Consider the following 17,679-nt stretch of genomic DNA (forward strand, 5'->3'; position numbering starts at 1 on the left):
CAGAGCAAGTGTGATTAGGCATGTGCATATGTAACCGTGTGGGGTGTGGGTGCTTCTGAATGTAAATGACTGTGCAGGGGTGTGGGGGCACCAACATGAGTGGGAAAGACAGTTCCTGTCGGTATATCTTAGAGGTGAAATTCCCAGAAGATCCAGGATCCAATCACTGCGATGCTATTGACCAGCTCTGTGGCTTGGACATATCACTTCTCTAAGTTTCCATACATACACTCGTGGAGAAAACCTCTCACAGGGTAACCGCGAGCACCAAATGCAGTTATAGGGCAGACAGCATTTTGTAATCCGTCAGCTGTAGGTTCTTGGGAAGTCAGTGAACTCTCTCCATCTTCTGCCTCCCTCCCCTGACTCCCACCTCCAAGACAGGCTCATACCCCAGCCAGGTTCCAAGACGGGGTGGGGTAGCATGCCAGAGCCGCAGCCCACCTGACGAGGCTCCAGGCCCAGGTTCAGGAGGGTTGGTTAGATGAGAGAGTGAGCAGGTAGAGCTGCAAACTCTGTCCATCTTGGCTCTGTGTGCTGAACTCAGGTTCCCATCTGCACCGTCCTCCTCTGCTCTGCTCCAGGGAACCCCCATCTTGCCACAACCCATCACACTCTGGAAACTACTGCTGCCTCCCTCTATGGAGGTGAGGGCCCCAGGGTAGAGGCTCTCTCCCTGGGTCTCTCACTTAACTTTCTGCAGACCATTCCCCACTAAGACCCCAGGGTTCTAGGTCTGTGGCAGCCCTGGTCCTTCATTGAGCTTCTCAGGTGATTCGGTGCTACTAGTTCCACACACCTGCCTTTGGAAACCATCTACTGAGTGTGGCGGTTCTCAACCCTACCTCGACATCTCACACGGATCACCTGGGGATGATCTGAACCAGCTTGGCGCCTGGCTGCATGCGGACCAGCCTCTCTAATCATGGAAATAGTTTTACTGCAACCCCCCCGCCCCAGGGGATTCTAATGTGTAGTTGAAATTGAGAAGCACTGATAATGATTCCCAAACTTTCCTGGTGAAAAAAAATCAGTTGCGTATTGGTAAATATACAGCTTCCCAGGCCCCTGTGCTGGAAATTCTGACTTGGTGGAGCTAGGATGGTGCCCAGGAATGAGCATTTGCAATTCTAATTCTCAGGCAATTTTGGAGAATTAGCCTAGAGCTGTGCTTCTCAAACTTTAATGTGTAGGCGACTCATCTAGGGATCAGGTTAAAATTCAGATTCTGTTTCAGGAGTTCTGAGGAGAGAGCCTGAGGAACTTTAAGTAGTTCTGTCCAGCCAGAGCATAAATTATGAGATGGTGAATGATCAGAGATGAGACTGGAGAGGAAAGCAGGGACCTTGAAAACCTGACAAAGAGTTTGAACTTGAATTTGACTTCCAAGGCAATAAGGAACCCCAGAGGGTATTTAACGGAAGGGTAGCTTGTTCAGACACATAATTTAGAAAGATTGTTCTTGTGGCCTTGTGGGCAGTGGATCAGAGAATTAGATTCCAGCCAGGAGGTTGTTGGGCTTCCCTGGTGGCTCAGACAGTAAAGAATCCACCTGCAATGTGGGAGACCTGCGTTTGATCTCTGGGTTGGGAAGATCCCCTGGAGAAGGGACTGGCAACCCACTCCAGTATGCTTGCCTGGAGAGTCCCGTGGACAGAAGAGCCTGGCAGGCTACAGTCCATGGGGTTGTAAAGAGTTGGACACAACTGAGCGCCTAAGCACAGCATAGCACAGGAGGTTGTTGCCTTGGTTCAGGTGGAAGGTGCTGGCCTAGGCGAAGGAGGTGGTGAGGAGGGAGAGAGAAGTTAGTAATCCTGGGGAGGGCTTGGTGATCAGTTGGATGTGGGGTGAGCTGGAGGGTAAGGAGGCTTAAGAGTGGCCCCTGAGTCAGCTGCTGACTTGGCAACTAGTGAAGAGGAGTGCCCTATGCCTTGGCAAGGTGGACATTTCCTTCCACACCTGCTGCCCCATGATCTGGTAACTATTAGGCCTTAGGCTCCTGCAGGACTGGGGTGAGGAGAGGCAACAGAAGCAGCCTTGTGGAAATGATGTTGTGGAATTGATGTCTTATAGAGCCCCTCTCCTTGACCTCGGGAAGCTCTGGATGCTCCCCGTCAGCAGTTGCCAAAACTTGGAGGCTGCTTTGGGGATGAAGTCTTCTGAATACCTTATTCTCTTTATCCCTCTCTGGCTTCCTTCCAGACACAGACACCCAGATGAAGAGAAATCCGGATCCACGAAGCACCTGGGCCCATGGTTTCTATCTGGCAGAGTCTCATTTTGGACCTGAAGTATCACAAGACCTCTCCAGTCCGTGCCTCCTGGCAACTCTGCTTGGCATACTGGCCCATTCTGCTTTTGACCACAGCCCTCCCCCATCCCCCCACAGTGAGCTCAGACTGCCTCTTGGACGGCCCACTCCAAGGACCTGTTTTCTTGTGTGGGGACTCATCTTTGTGGGGACTCACTTCCTGTTTGCAGCTGGGTGCCTACTCAGCATCCAGGAGTCAGGCACTCCTCTACAGTTTCCAAGCTGCTTGGTCACATCTTTCTCTGATACAGCTTCTTCTATGGTACAAGTGTGGACTGAAACTGAAATCCAGGGCTTTCCTGGTGGTTCAGTGGTAAAGAATCCACCTGCCAATGCAGGAGACATGGGTTCAATCCCAGGGCCAGGAGGATCCCATATGCCACAGAGCAACCAAGCCCATACACCACAGCTACTGAGCCTGTGCTCTAGAGCCCATGCTCCGCAACAAGAGAAGCCACCAACACGAGAAGCCTGAGCACCACAACTAGAGAAAAGCCTACTTGTAGCCATGAAGACCTAGCACAGCCAAATAAATAAATAAAATTATTTTTTAAAAAGAAATTTAAAAAATCTTAAAATTCAAGTCATGCTGACCAGAGTGGGCGGGCCATCCACCATGAATATTTGCCATAGCATCTTCAGCATATTAGTGAGAACTAAACACTGAACTAAGGCCTTAACATCTGTTATCTCTATGCATGTTCAATACAACCCTGAGAGATTCTCATATTATTCCTATTTTATGGATGAGGAAATAGGCAAAGATGTTAAGTAACTTTCTCAAGGTCACCAGGCTAGAAACTGGGACTGGAGCCCTGTTGCATCTAATGCTAAGTGCCTGCTCGTAACCACCACTCGATACTGCCTCTCGTGGTCTTCATCAGCATCCCAAGGCCTCAGTTAAGTCCTCTGCCTGGGATCAGCCTCAGAGTCTGGATTACTCCCAGAGCAAATATCAGGCCAGGACTAAATCTTGGGCCCAGAAAAACTCGGCGGGGAACAGATGGGAACCCTGAAAGGGATTTTGCTGCAGTCGAAGGAGTTGGAGATTAGGATTCAAAAGGACTGAGGTTGTTTTGCTCGGCCCCTTGTTGTCTGAGTGGACCCGGTCAAATCTTGAATCTCTCTGAGCATCAGTTTCTTCATCGGTGACATAAGGGTAGCAGCAGAAGCTCCCTCTCAGAGATGGACTGAGGAACAAGTGAGGAAATGCGTCAACATAAGGCAGGATCCTATGGACTACAGAGGGCTGTCTGATGGAATGACTGTTAGTGCCAGCCACTACTCAGTATTTGTTATGGGACAAACAATCTTCTTTGGCAAATGTCACAAAGGTTTGCCTTCCATTCCACTCCTGAAAAGTGAAAATTAGGGAGCTCCCTAACAGGGACTCCCATAACCACTGGCAGTCCAGTGGTTAAGACTCTGTGCTTCCAATGCAGGGGGCGTGGGTTCCATCCCTGGTCAAGGAACTAAGATCCCACATGCTGCAAGGCACAGCCAATAAATACATAAATATATAACATAAAAAGAATTTTAAAAATTTTGTCATGATTGCTGGGGCAGAACTCGGAGGCTGTGTGTACAACCAGGAGCCCCTGGGCCTGGATGTATATCTAAGATTACAAGTGTGAAGTGGAAGTCATTCAGTCGTGTCCAACTCTTTGGGACCCCATGGACTATATAGTCCATGGAATTCTCCAGGCCAGAATACTGGAATGGGTAGCCTTTCCCTTCTCCAGGGGATCTTCCCAACCTAGGGATCGAACCCAGGTCTCCCATATCTAAGATGACAAATTTTAGGTCAACTTGCCACGCTCCCCCTTCCGTTAACCTTTTGTGATCTTTCGGCAGCTGTGTTTTGAGCTCTGGCCATCTTTCCTTACTTCTGTAAAACGAGGGATCCAAGCCAGTTCATCTGGACAGCTCCCTAATTTTCACTTTTCAGGAGTGGAACGGAAGGCAAACCTTTGTGACATTTGCCAAAGCAGGATTGTTGCCAAAGAGGGCCTCCCTCTGCAGTCAGTGGCCAAGACTCTTGGTGTCTCATGTGTATGTCAGGTCTCACTGCTGATCCTGTTATTAATTGATTCAGTAAACTTTTATTAAAACTTAAATTTCAAAATTCTTGCTATAAGAAATATAGATGAAACACTCTTTCCAATTCCAGAATCTCCCCCCAGAGTTCACAGCTGTGGTCAGTTTACTGGGTAGCCTTCCAGACCATTTCTTATGCATTTATCTGTATGTTATATATACAAAGAAACACACCATTTTGGGGTGTGTTTTTAATCTTTGCAGACAAATATTCTTATTTTTCTGCAACTTGCTTTTCTAATTAAAAATATGGCTTGGAAAAAAATATGTCTTTGAGATTCTCCTGAATCAATACCTAGAGATTACTTCATAGTTTTTAACAGTGACATATTAAATATTCTGTAGCATGGGGTTTCACTGTTTATTTAGCCACCCCTCACCAGTGGACTGTTGGGTTGCTTCTAATTTTTCATTGTTATAAACAATGCTCAGTAAATTCTCTGGTATATGGTTCTGTGGGCAGACGTGACTATTTCGTTAGGATAATGAGTATCTAGAAATAAAGTTGCTAAGACAAAGATGGCCATTGTTGATTTTAATAGAAACTGCCACAGTGCCCTCTAAGAAGACTGGATCTGTTTACAGTGCTTCCAGTTACCGATGAGACCACCTGGTTATGGATGCTTTCTCCAATGCTGGATACCATCAGTTTTCTGAAGTTTTGCTAATCTATTGCATTAAGCAAAAATGAATCTGGTGTTTGTTTTAATTTGTGTTTCTATAATTAGAATTGTGCATCTGTAATGTTGAGCATGTTTTCCTAAATTTATTGGACATTTTGTATTTCTGTTTCTATAAATTGCCTGTTCCTATACTTTGCCCATCTTTCTAGAACATTTTTTTTGGCGGCACCATGCTGCTTGCTTCGGTTCCCTGATCAGGGATCGAACTCAGGCCATGACAGCGAGAGCACCAAATCCTAACCATTACCCCACCTAGGAACTCCCACCTAATGTGCTTTTAAAAATCTCTTTCTTACTGTGTTAGCATTCTTTATTCTGTATGTTAACATCTGTTATGCTTCGGTTGCCTGTCTTTCTATGCAATTTCTGACCTTTTCCCACATAGCAGTTTAAAATTTAGTTGTAGTATATTTGTCAGTGTTCTTCTTTATGGCTTTTATAGCTTGTGTCTTAAACAGCCTTCTTTAATCCAAAATTATTTAATTTTAACGTGTCTTCTAGCATTTTTAGGGCCTAACATTTATTTCCTCTGGAGTCTACTTTGTGAGTGGTGCAAGATAGAAAGAAATATGTAAAGTTTGGAGACCTCCTCCATCATCACTGGGGTCCCTGGACTAGGAATCTGATTTGCCAAAATCAGGGCTTGCCCAGTAGTGTTTTCACAATTGGAAGTGAGAGACTGTAAGCAATGGCAGGTATCTGGTGTGGGGAAGGAGGTGTGGTGGTGGAGATGGGTGGGACGTGAAGGGTCCCCTCACAGGACTCAGCTGAATGAAGAGAAGTAGGGGCTGCAGGCCTCGGTTCTCACTCCCTGCTCCTCAGTTTGAACGTGGCTCCAGGCAAGAACTGCAGCTGATCCCCTCATGGTCTTTACAGGTGCATCTGCAGTACAGCATGTGTCAGACCACATGAATGGTCTATTTCCTTAGCGCTGCCCCCACTAAAAGTCAGCTCCTGGAGCAGGCTCTTCATTTTTATCTCCCTTGCACCAGACACAGAACTGTCATCCTTGGATGAACTCACATGTACGTTCTCGTGGGCACAGGTGCCCGAGGGGGCATGTCCCAGGGTGAGCACACGGCCCCCTACATGCATGGATCCATATCGAGGGTGTGCGATCTGCAGTGTGTGTCTCTACGACTGTGAGTGCCGGCCGGTCTACCTGTGTCTGGGGCAGGAACCCTTGGGGCCTCCTTTCCCTCCTCAACTGGTTCTCCATCTCCACTTCTCTGGTCAAAGAGCTTTTTCTCCTCGAAGGTGGGAGGGTTTATTAACGGGGACAGCACTGGAGACATGTCAAGTCTTCTAGTTTCTTCTGGGAAAGCGTTGCTCTTCCCCCTTCCTTATCCCATCTTTTTCGCTCTCCTTCTCCCTCCTCCTCCTAGTTCACATCTCTCCCCCTCCCCACTCCGGGAGGAAGCTCATCTGAGCTCAGCCTTTGCTGACACGGCCATTTGGACCCATTAGCTGCCTCCTAATGAGTGGCTGCCTTCTTGGCCCTTCCCCCACCCCAACTGGGAGGGAGGGATCAATTAGCCTCACACACACACACACACACACACACCCTTACACATAAGTCCGTGCCCCTGTGTACACATGTGCACATCACATATACATTCATAAAAACACTCATAACAAACATACATGCTTCCTTTCTCCTTGACCAATGATGTCTTTTTAGGGGCCCCTGCCTTCCACAGTATTCCCCCTGGAGAGAGATCCTGCTCAATTCCACAAGCAGAACCCCCACTGCCAACTTCACTCACCCCAGCTCATTCCCAGATTCCCATGATTCTAAATTTAGTCCAAATCATATTTTACTGATGGGCAAACTGAGGCTCAGGGTGGGAAACTGACTAGCCCAGAGTCAAGCCAAGCTGGAAAGAGACTTGTGTCCTTGGATTTCAGGTCCAGCACTGGTGCTATCAACAGGTAGAAATGGGGTGTCCCACAAACACCCATCCTGTACTCAACAGAGCTGTGCGCTTTCAAAAACAGTCCATGTTCAGGTGTGTGGTCATGATCCTGGGAGTGACGGGGATCTGGGGGGGCCCTGCCATGTGCAGAGGAGGGAGAGGGTGAGCTCTTGAGGAGCCGCCTTGTCCCATGGCGTCAGCGTGGCCCAGAGATGATTGAGCAATGGGTAAAGCCTCAGTGCCTCCCCTGTGGCCCTCGAAAACCTCGCCTTGGCTTTCTATCCCTCCCCTGAGAACAGACCTCAGGCATTCCCGATGGACACTCCCTCTTGTTCACATAGGAAGGGGGCAACTCGCTGAGAATTCTATCCCAAAGAGTCTCCCCTGTGGACTGGGGAAGGGTGGTCTCATCCCGGCCCTGGCCCATTCTCCAGATTATGTATAACGACAGGAAATGTGGGTACTGGGTGGTAATTCCAAGGCACAAAGGACCATCAGGGACAGCCTGGGCCACCTGTGTCAGAACAGACACTTGGGAGTCTTGAAAGCCTCAGCAGTTGGGTTGCAGCCAAACCCTGGCAACTCACACCTGCCCAGGTCCCACCCTTGCAGGCTCTGTAGGGAGAGAAGTTGAGGACAGGTCGGGGGGGAGGTCCTACTGAAAGCTGACCCAGGAGCAGTCACAAAAAGCTTACCCAGAGGGCAGGGTGCTTCCAGAGCCTCTTGCACCCAGGAGCTAGGAATAGTCCTTGCCGTGTCCATGGTCAGCCTCTCCTGGAGGCAGAGCGGAGGGTTGAAGTTTGTATCTAAAGACTGACATTATATCTAACATCCCTCTTCTTCCTGGGAGCCCTGGACTCACCCCGCTCCCTGATCTGTGTCCCTGCCTTCGAGGCACCGTCTGATAAGGCCTGTCTCCTACAGCACTCCCTAATCCTCAAGGCTTTGGGGAGCCTAATGTGGACTCAAGAGGGGTACCCTGGGATGCGTCCCTCTGGTGATGTGGACCCTGCAGGGATGTCAGTCAGGTTCCCAGGCCTGCTCCCTACCCTCCTTTTAGCAGGGATCGGCCCAGCTACTTGTCCCCCAGATTAAGTTGCTGGAGGGAATGAACTTCTCCAGACGAGCTCCCCACCCTGCCCTAGAGTGCAGAGCAGCAGGGGCCAGACCTGTTTATGGGGGCGATGGAGCCTTTCACCTAGGCTGGGCCATCACAGTGAAAGAGGATGCAATGGGCCTGGGGAGCAGAGGGAATGAGAACACAGGTTTCAGGCCAGGTAGGTGGATTCGTAACAAAACTTGCTAGACGCCATAGCTGAGCAACCTTGGAGAGCTGCCCCACCTTTAAGAAATTTTCATCTGTAAAAGAGGAGAAGCAAAGCTTCTTCCCAAGGGTTAGATCCACATATAATCTCCAATACTATTTGCTTCTGTGTGCATTGACAATTTCTGGGATAATATACAAAGAAACTGTTAACAGTGGTTACCTCTGCAAGTGGGAATATCAGGAGGAAGAAGGTGGCCTTTTACTTTTCACTTTATTCTCATTTGTACTGCTATTCTCATTTTACTGCTAAAATTAATTTAGTAAAATCATATTTTACCTTTATTTAAAGAGAGAAAGGAAAGAGAAGATGAACCACTTCCAGCGAATAGTTGAACCTCAGTTGAGTCAGTAAATGGCAGCTTTAATTGCTATTTACGGGAAAACAATCCCTCCTTTGGTAGGTATTGTGTCCAGGCGTGAAAGTGATTTGTAAATGAATCACTGTATGAATATTAGGTATGATTAACATCTGGGTAATGATGTATTTCTATGCTGTGTATATAAGATGGCTTGTCCTAAGTATGAGTAGGTATGTGTATCTTTAAGGGTAATTATGCAAATGTTGTGGCAGTTAAGAGTACAGTTTGTGTTGCTTGGGTTTGAACCCACTATTTACTGGAGATATGATCTTGACCAAGTCTTCCCATCTCTAAAATGGGGATAATGAATGTACCTTTGCCATAGGATTGCTGTGAAGTGAAAAGAGCTAGTAAAAGTGAAAGTGAAAGTTGCTCAGTCATGTCCAACCTTTTGGGACCCCATGGACTATACAGTCCATGGAATTCTCCAGGCCAGAATACTGGAGTGGGTAGCTTTTCCCTTCTCCAGGGGATCTTCCTGATCCAGGTATAGAACCCAGGTCTCCTGCATTGCAGGAGGATTCTTTACCAACTGAGCTATCAGGGGAGCCCAAAAAGAGCTAAGTTGTATAAAACTCTTAGAACAGTTCCTGGCACATAATGAGCACTCAACAAATTGTTCTTTATTCTGTGCATCTGTGTATACATGTTAATGTTTCTCCTCCCCTCAAAGGGAGGAACACTGTCTTATCCTGTCTTCCAGCGAGGAGGGGGAGATGACTGGGTGGGTCTGTCCACCCTTTGTAGATTCCTACTGACCTAAGGTGCTTCAGGAAATTGAGGTCACTATTCCAAGAGTCCAGAGCCAGGCCCCCATCCTCAAAGGGAGCCCTGGGAAGGGGTGTGGTGACTCACAACTGTCTCTCATCCCTTCCATGCTTCCAGGACTCCAGGACACTCCCGGGTGTGGCAAGTCCCAGTGGCCCCTCTGGGTCACTTAGATAGAATGTCAGCTGAGCCCGCAGGGTAGACTGAGCCACTGAGGGTGGGGGTGGGAAAAAGGAGGTTACTATCAGAGTCCTGACTGGCAGGAGAGACCTGGGCAGTGGGGGAGGGGGCGCTATAGCTAAGTTCTGAGAGAAGCATCAGGACAGCTCTGGAAGCAGCAAGCCTAATCTCCCCACCCCTTCTGAAGGAGTCAGCCCGCCCTCCACCTACCCTACTCCCAGCTCTCACTGTCTCTCCTGGTTCTGTGTGATGGCTGTTCCCCTGGAGAGGGGTGCAGGAGGCACCTCTGGGAGATGCTGGGCCGCCAGGCGGGTTGAGCAGGTTTGGGAGAGGGTGGGAGGGGCACTGATTCAGGGAGGGATGGGGGCAGGGTTGGGGGGGGGCCTGGGATGGAGCTGACAGAGCCAGGTTCCTTAGAGCGCCAGGGCAGGCGCCAGCCTGCGGAAGGGAGTGAATGAGTCTGCCTGGAGGAGGATGGGAGGACTGAGCCAAGCTGACCCTCCTGCCTCAGAGGCACAGCCCCCTTCCCAGGGTAGACCCTAGGTCTTGGAGACCTGCATAAATCTGAGGGTCTGAACCCCCAAGTGGGATGTGTGGCAGGCCAGTGTTGTGGGACTCACAAGGCAAAGTAATTTGAAAGGAAATGTGCTTACTCTGTCCCCCGTTTGGAGCACAAGCACTCTTGTGCCCCTTGGAATCACAGGGGCTCACGTGCGTGTCCTAACATACAGCCACAAGCACACGCATGGCCACACACATCACCCACGGACACGTGCACACAATCACGTACACACATAATCACAGGGACGGTGCGGGAGCCCGGAATGCTTTCTTTCACTTTAAGAAATCAGATCCCAGGAGCTTAAATAGTACGGCCAAGGTCTGTCTTTGGGGGTTTCCAAAGAGAGACCCTCTTGAGATTTTTTTCTTCTAAAAACCCACACTGAACACACGCCCTGCAGTACCCGCTCCCTCCCATGTGCATTCTGTCCCCCTTAAGAGTGACTGGACTTCTAACACTGTCACATCAGTGTATACATCTGAGGTCTGGCCCAGTGCAGAATTTCGGTGTGAGGGCTCCTGGAGGGTGGACCCAAATCTCCCCTCATCTGAGCTCTACCCCCAGGACACTGTCTCGGATGGGGCTGCTGAGTTTTAAGGAGAGGCCAAGGAAGGTGAGATGGAAGTAGGGAGGAGGGCCATGAAGCTGAGGAGGACCCCAGACTCAGCGACCCTGACACATGCTCCTCTTAAACACCCAGACACCCCCACCTTCAGGGGGTGTGAGGAGGGGAAGGAAGAGAATGCGGAACAAGTGGCCAGAAGGGATGACGGGGGCACGTGTGGGGCATGTGGGTGGAGATTTACCCCCACGTTCATTTTTGGGGGTAAATGTTTTATTGAATTACAACATATATTCAGACAATATCTAAATTATGTGCCTTATGGTTTATTATTATATATGTGACTAGAACTCAGTGAGTTTCCACAAGGTAGACACCCCCATGTAGACAGTATCCTGATCAAAATGAAGAATATTCTCAGTATCCCAGGGACTCCCTCATGCCCCCTTTCCAGGCACAATACCCTAGTCTGACTTCTCATACTATGGGTTAGTTTTGTCTATTTCTATCCTTCATATAAGGGCTTCCCATGTGGCACTAGTAGTAAAGAACCTGCCTGCCAATGCAGGAGACAAAAGAGGTGTGGGTTCGATATCTGGGTTGGGAAGATCCCCTGGAGAAGGGCATGGCAATCGTCTCCAGTATTCTTGCCTGGAGAATCCCATGGACAGAGAAGCCTGGTGGGCCACAGCCCATAGGGTCACAAAGAGTCGGACACAACTGAAGTGATTTAGCATGCACGCACATATCCTTCATACACATGGCATCGTAGAGCACATTAACTTCTGTGCCTGTCTTTGCTTTAACATTACAGTTCTGAGACCTTTCTAGGTTGTGCTGACACGGCCTTAAACACTATATACCTGGAGATGCACACAAACTTATATTTGTGCTCACACACAGGCAGGCAGGCTCATGTGTACATGGTTCTGCCACAAGCATGCACACAAACTCACACATAAGCACATGCACACACACCCAACTTCTCATGCACATGTGCACATTCTCTTACACTCACATATGTGACCATCATGCACACATGTAAATACTCACACCCAGATACTCATGCTTATACACACTCACAGGGGTTCTCACACACACAAACATGTTTTCAAGACAGATGTGTTATACTTACCTTGGTTTTCCCACACAAATGCACCCTCACACCATGCACCCCCAGGCTCACGCATGACACCCGTTTCTCACAACCCCGTGCCACTTTCACAGGCTGAGGCCAACCTCCAGCCTCTCTGGTTCAGGCTCTAAACAGACAGAGGAATGTGATCAAATCGACAGCTGAGAACTGTCCTGAGAGCAAAGCTGTACTTTGTTGAGAAATCTGAGCCCTTATTGGAGGGATACAAATGTCTGTGTGTCTGGAGACTGCAGGGAGAAGGGAGGTAGTGGGGTGGTCTCCCAGGGCGCCTGTGGCCACTGGGCTGTTTCCATTATAAAAAATGATGAAAGGGCTGGAGCAGTGAGAGTATGGCTGTGAGTAAATAAAGCTGCCACCTTTGACCCTTGGAGGCCAGGGCTCATCCCAGAACGAATGCTCATTAGTTGGGGAGGGGGTGCTCAGGCCCAGCCCAAGTTCTCCAGCACCCCAGGCTCAAGGCCAGACTCCCAAGGGGGAGGGGGAGGGGACCTGAGCCCCTGTATGATGCTAGGGGACATGTCAGGGAGCAGGGGGAGGAGAAAGGAGTAGAGGATGTGAGGTGGAGGCTGGGGACATTCGTGGGGGAGTGGTGGGGACAGGGAGGAGGCTCTGACTTCTCTCTCTCTCTCTCTACCTCTCCAGATCTCTACTGCTCCTGAGCTCTGAAATAAGCATATGTCCCCCTTCTCGTGTTTAAGGCTTGCTTTGCTTGTTTTTCTAATCATCAGGAACTACAGGCAAACAGGAGTTAGCAGAAATAACAAACACAGGCGAACTACAAAGTCACCAGGAATTCCAGAAAGGTTGAGAAGTGGTTGTTTCCGGCTTTGACAGAAATGAGAGTGTTTCTGGGCCTGCCCGCTGTGAACTCCCCCGCAGGAGGTCTGTCCAGCTCAGTCACTGGTTTGGAGAAAACGTTGTTTGGGTCAGTGGCGTTGAAATGGTCGTCAGTGGTGGTCACCCCAGCTGCTGTCCTTATATGTGTTTGTCTGCACAGAGTAGAGTTGGCTGCATGGATAAATAAGTGAAGGGATGAATGAAAGGAGGTTTCATTCCGTGGGTCTGGCTTCAAAAGTCTTTCAACACGTTTGTGGGATTAGCCTCACTATGGAGTTAGGAAGGACCCTCAGCCGTTTTCAGGCTTCCTCCTTCTCTTCTTTCTGCAGCTGACCCTCTGGATGCCCCTCCTCAGGGCTGACATTCACTTTATTCTATAATCACATTGGTTCCTAGAGGGTCCCCTGGTCTGGTTCCCAGGAGAAGAAAGTGCTTTGCAATCTGGTTCTCAAAGAGCCCTGCCCTTCATGTCTCTCCATCCTGAATGGACCCGGTAGTCACTCTCTTTGCCCCTCCTGGAGGACACTAAGTAGGTCCTAGGAAGTCCTGCCTTGGCTAATTATAATAAAGGTAATAATGACAATGCTGTATAGCAATAAACACGGAAGTGTTCATCAAAAGATAAGGGTACTCCCAGGTTTATGTGCGAGGAGTGTACAGCGAAACAGACCATTGTACCTCTACCCTTGCCACCCATCTATGCCTGATTTAGCAAGAGGGAAGACAGTACAAGAAAAGCATCTCCATTTTCCTGTAAGCTTGAAGACTTGTGGCTGGAATTGAACAGGAGGGAGGGATTGTTGAAGGACACAAGCATACTCCAAGCGGGACAGAGCTTGCTGGGGTCGGGGGGAGTGCCCAGTTCTTGGCTGGGAGAGCTGCCTCTGGCCAGTGAGACATGGCCTGCAGCCAAGCTCCCAGAACCTGGCCCCTTTCTATCCCCCAGGCACAAAGCCTATTTTCCCCAAATCCCTGATGGTGACTTGCTTGGTTTTTGTCCCTGGGTGGGGAGTGGAGGCGGAACCCCCATGGAGGGAGGAAGAATCTGAGGCAGCTGAGCCCTGTGTGTCAGCACTGGATTCTTAGTCTGCACTCGAGGGCCCCTCTTGGCCCAGTCTCTCTTGCCTCATCAGTCGAGATGAGGGAGAGAACCAGGTGGGCTCAGCTTCACAACCAGCTGGAGACTCAGAAGACATAGGTATCGCAGAAATCGAATGCTGTTTTCTGACTTCTCCCTTAGCATTCTGTCAACTTTCAACTCCCCCAGATCATGACTGACTTTTATTGAGAAGTTACTCTGGGCCACACACTATTATGTGGAGTTACATGAATTAAATGAGTTAATCCTCACAATGGTTCTAAGAATAGGTGCTACTACTATCCCCATTTTACAGATGAGAAAATTGAGATCCTGAGAGGTTCATTTACTGGTCTAAGGTCACCCAGTTTTTAGATGAATGACTGAAATTGGAACCCAGTAATCTGGCCTCTAGGGAGCTGGTGAGTATAACCAGCTGGTAGGAGCTGGCTTGGGGACGCGGAAGCCCAAGTTCAGGAGTCAGATTTGGAAGGTAGTGAGTATCCTGTTAGCTGTCCTGAATCTCTGCTGCTGGGGTCCCTCATCTGACCTGGGGCACACGTAGTCCTACCCCTTCTACAAGTAGCGTCGACTTCTCTGTGTTAATGGAAAGGTGGGATGACTCACACCCTCTCCTTTCCCTATTTTATCCAACTCCTATCTTCTCAATAACAAAAAATTCCATCAGTTTGAAGCATCAACTATTACAGCAATTGTAATGTTCCATCCCTTGATCCTTATCAAGGTTATGACCTGTACTTTTTCAGCACTGTAGTCAGTGAGTGTGTGTGTTAGTCACTCAGTCATGTCCCACCAGGCTCCTCTGTCCATAGGATTTTCCAGGCAAGACTACTGGAGTGGATAGCCTCTCCCTTCTCTAGCAGATCTTCTCAACCTGGGATCAAACCCGGGTCTCCTGCTTTGCAGGCAGATTCTCTACTGTCTGAGCCACCAGGGAAGCCCCTGTAGTCAGTAAGAACATACAATCTTTTGTGAATTTTTAAAATTTAACATTACATTGTACTTCATTTCCCTGCATCCTCTTAGTCATCATTTTAACTATTTAGTCCCTCTTGTGTTAAATTTTATGATATAAAATAACTTATTGTTCAAGTGGTAAACCTTTCCCAACCCTGTTTATTGAGTTATGCTCCCTTCTCCCTTGTGTTCAAACATCTATATTCAATTCTTAGGTGTGATTGGCTCTGTTTCTGGGTTCTCTTCTGTCCCACTGATTTCAATGTCTATCTTGGTGCCTACACCACACTGTTTCCGTTTAGTTGCTCTATAACAAAATGTTTGAACGTCTAGTCAAAATTGTTCTTGTTTAGAAAAATTATCTGATATATTCACCTATTTACTCTTTCATGTGAAACTTGGAATAATTATTTTCTGAGGTCAAGAAAATTTCTAGGGTGATTTTGACTAGTACATCCAGTCTGTAAATTTTCTTGGGGAATATTGATATTTTTAACTGCTCAGCATCTTCACCAAGGAAGGCGTTATGTTCTGCTGCTTGTCTGTGTCATAGTTAGCAATTTGAATTTGTTGTTCTGTTGCTAAGTCATGTCTGACTCTCTGTGAACCCATGGACTGCAGCATGTCATGCTCCTCTGTCTTCCACTAACTCCTGGAATTTGCTCAAACTCATGTCTATTGAATCGGTGATGCTATCTAACCATCTCATCCTCTGCCACCCCCATCTCCTCAATCTTTCCCAGCATTAGTCTTTCCCAATGAGTTGGCTCTTGGCATCAGGTGGCCCAAGTATTGGAGCTTCAGCATCAGTCCTTCCAATGAATATTCAGGGTTGATTTCATTTAGGATTGACTGGCTGTATACTATTCCTTTGTGCTGATGTTCCCTGGCTGGTTTAATCATTTCCCTAGTGTAGGGTATTTGGGTTGCTTCTAAGGCTGAGCCACTGTGAATAGTGATGCTATAAACATCTTTGTACAAACTGCTTTTTTATTTCCTTGGGAATGTGATCCCCAAAGTGGGATTATCTGATCAAAGGATATGAACAGTATCATGGTTTTTGTTACATAACCCAGAGAGAACGGGACCAATTTATAGCGCCACCAGCAACATATAAAGAAATGTCTACTCTTCCCTTAGAAAAACCTTGAGCAGCTTGAACACTTAAAAGGATAACTTGTTCCTAAGGTAAACAAACCACAGACAAAAGAGGGAGTCTGAGTGCAGGGTTCTAAAGAGAGCCGATCCTGCAGCCAAAGAGGCAGTCTGTGCCTGGCCCATGGCTGCCATGCCGCCTATGAATCCTTCTCAGAGCCAGATTCCCCATCAGCATGTGAGCCTGGCTTTATTTTTATTTACTTAGCTTATGTTTGTACAGCATTTGTTCTGTGTCAGATAGTACTCTAAGCACTTTACAAATATTAAGCCATTTACTTCTCATAATAAGCTCATAAGAGAGATCCTATTATTATTATCATGTCCATTTTACAGAGGAGGAAACCAAGTCATAAAGAAGTTAGCTGTAGGTCACATAGTTAGTAGGATTTGAACTCAGGCCATCTGGCATTAGATTCTTAACCACAGTGCACTGCATCCTTGATGAGAAACAGGCATTTCAGCTTGTAGCTGCCCTTTTTCTGGGTCCTGAAGGAAAGGAAGACTCTGAATCTTCCTGTCCTGGGTTTCAGGCCATCTTACACTGGCCTTGTAATTACTTCCTTCTCATATACAGCCGTCATCTGTTGGATCTTGCATGCACCAGCCACTGGGCTTAGTACTTTTATGTCTTTTCGTCTCTTAATCCTCACTACAATCACACAAGGAAGGCAGCATACCTTTATTTAACAGAGGAGGAAACTAAGGATCAGAGAGGTTAAGTATGTCTGTCAAGACCACACAGCTACTAGAGTGGCAGGAGAATTTGAATCAATGCCTTTGATCTTTCCATTATACTTGACTCCTTGAAACCCCACTCTTTACCCTAGTCCATTTCTTTTTGCCCTGATTGGTGTTCTTGAAACACACCGAAATGGAAACCAACCGCAGTGGTGTAGCCTTGCTGCTCTCCCTGGCCACAGTCAGTCCTGGCTTCACCAGAGCCCACGTAGCCACCCCCAAGGGAAATGCCATTTTTACCTTGTGTTTTTTGGAACTTAGAGGCCCCAATAGCTCCTTCCTTTCCTGTTTTGAAGTCCACGCCCCTTTGGCGTTACCCACTGGCTCCTACTTCCTGCCTCAGGATCTTCTGCTGGTTTACAGAGCACAGGTGATGGGCAGGTTTTGATTCCAACGAGTGGACCACACCCCTCACTCGGATCTCTGCTCCTCCTCCTTCTCCAGGTTCTCTGGGATGACTCAGAGCTCAGGGACCTTCCGGGGAGTGGTTTTCATCCATCCTGTCGTACAACTGTTCCAGCCCCAAGCATGCTGCACGGACATTACACAGATGTATACGAAATGAAATACGGTAATTCCCTGGCAAGCTCTGGAAGATTTGGTGGCAGCATAAACTGTGATAACCACGCTTGGCATGTTGAGTGGATGTATATTTGTGTTTGTGTGTCCTTTGGTGTGAACAGGCCAATGTGTGTGGTTGGATACATCTCTGAGTGCATGCTTTTGGGTGGGAGATAGCAGAGGTGCATGTGTGAGTAGGTGAACCCGGGGCTTCAATGACAGCCTGATGTCTTACGCTCAAAGGTTTGTGTTTGTGTTTTTGAGAGTGAACGTCTACATGTACCCCTGAATTTGTGTGTGTGTTTGTGTGCACACATGTACATAGTGGGCAAAAGATCTGCTGAGGAAGATTTCCTGTGCCAAGAACACTAAGAAAAGAAGCAGCAGGGAGGTGCGACAAGAGAGGTA

At 48.1% G+C, this 17,679-nt stretch overlaps 1 long non-coding RNA gene across 1 annotated transcript; it reads right to left on the bottom strand.

Annotated features, from left to right (window-relative positions):
• Positions 1-12,614: 12,614 nt before the first annotated feature.
• Positions 12,615-17,090, bottom strand: LOC123331447. Its single transcript, XR_006548091.2, has 2 exons — positions 16,951-17,090; positions 12,615-12,929 (listed from the first exon to the last, which is right to left on the bottom strand). It is a non-coding gene; the product is annotated as an uncharacterized LOC123331447 (long non-coding RNA).
• Between the last annotated feature and the right edge of the window lie 589 nt (positions 17,091-17,679).

This window comes from Bubalus bubalis, chromosome 23 (assembly GCF_019923935.1).
Source record: "Bubalus bubalis isolate 160015118507 breed Murrah chromosome 23, NDDB_SH_1, whole genome shotgun sequence".
NCBI lineage: Eukaryota > Metazoa > Chordata > Mammalia > Artiodactyla > Bovidae > Bubalus > Bubalus bubalis.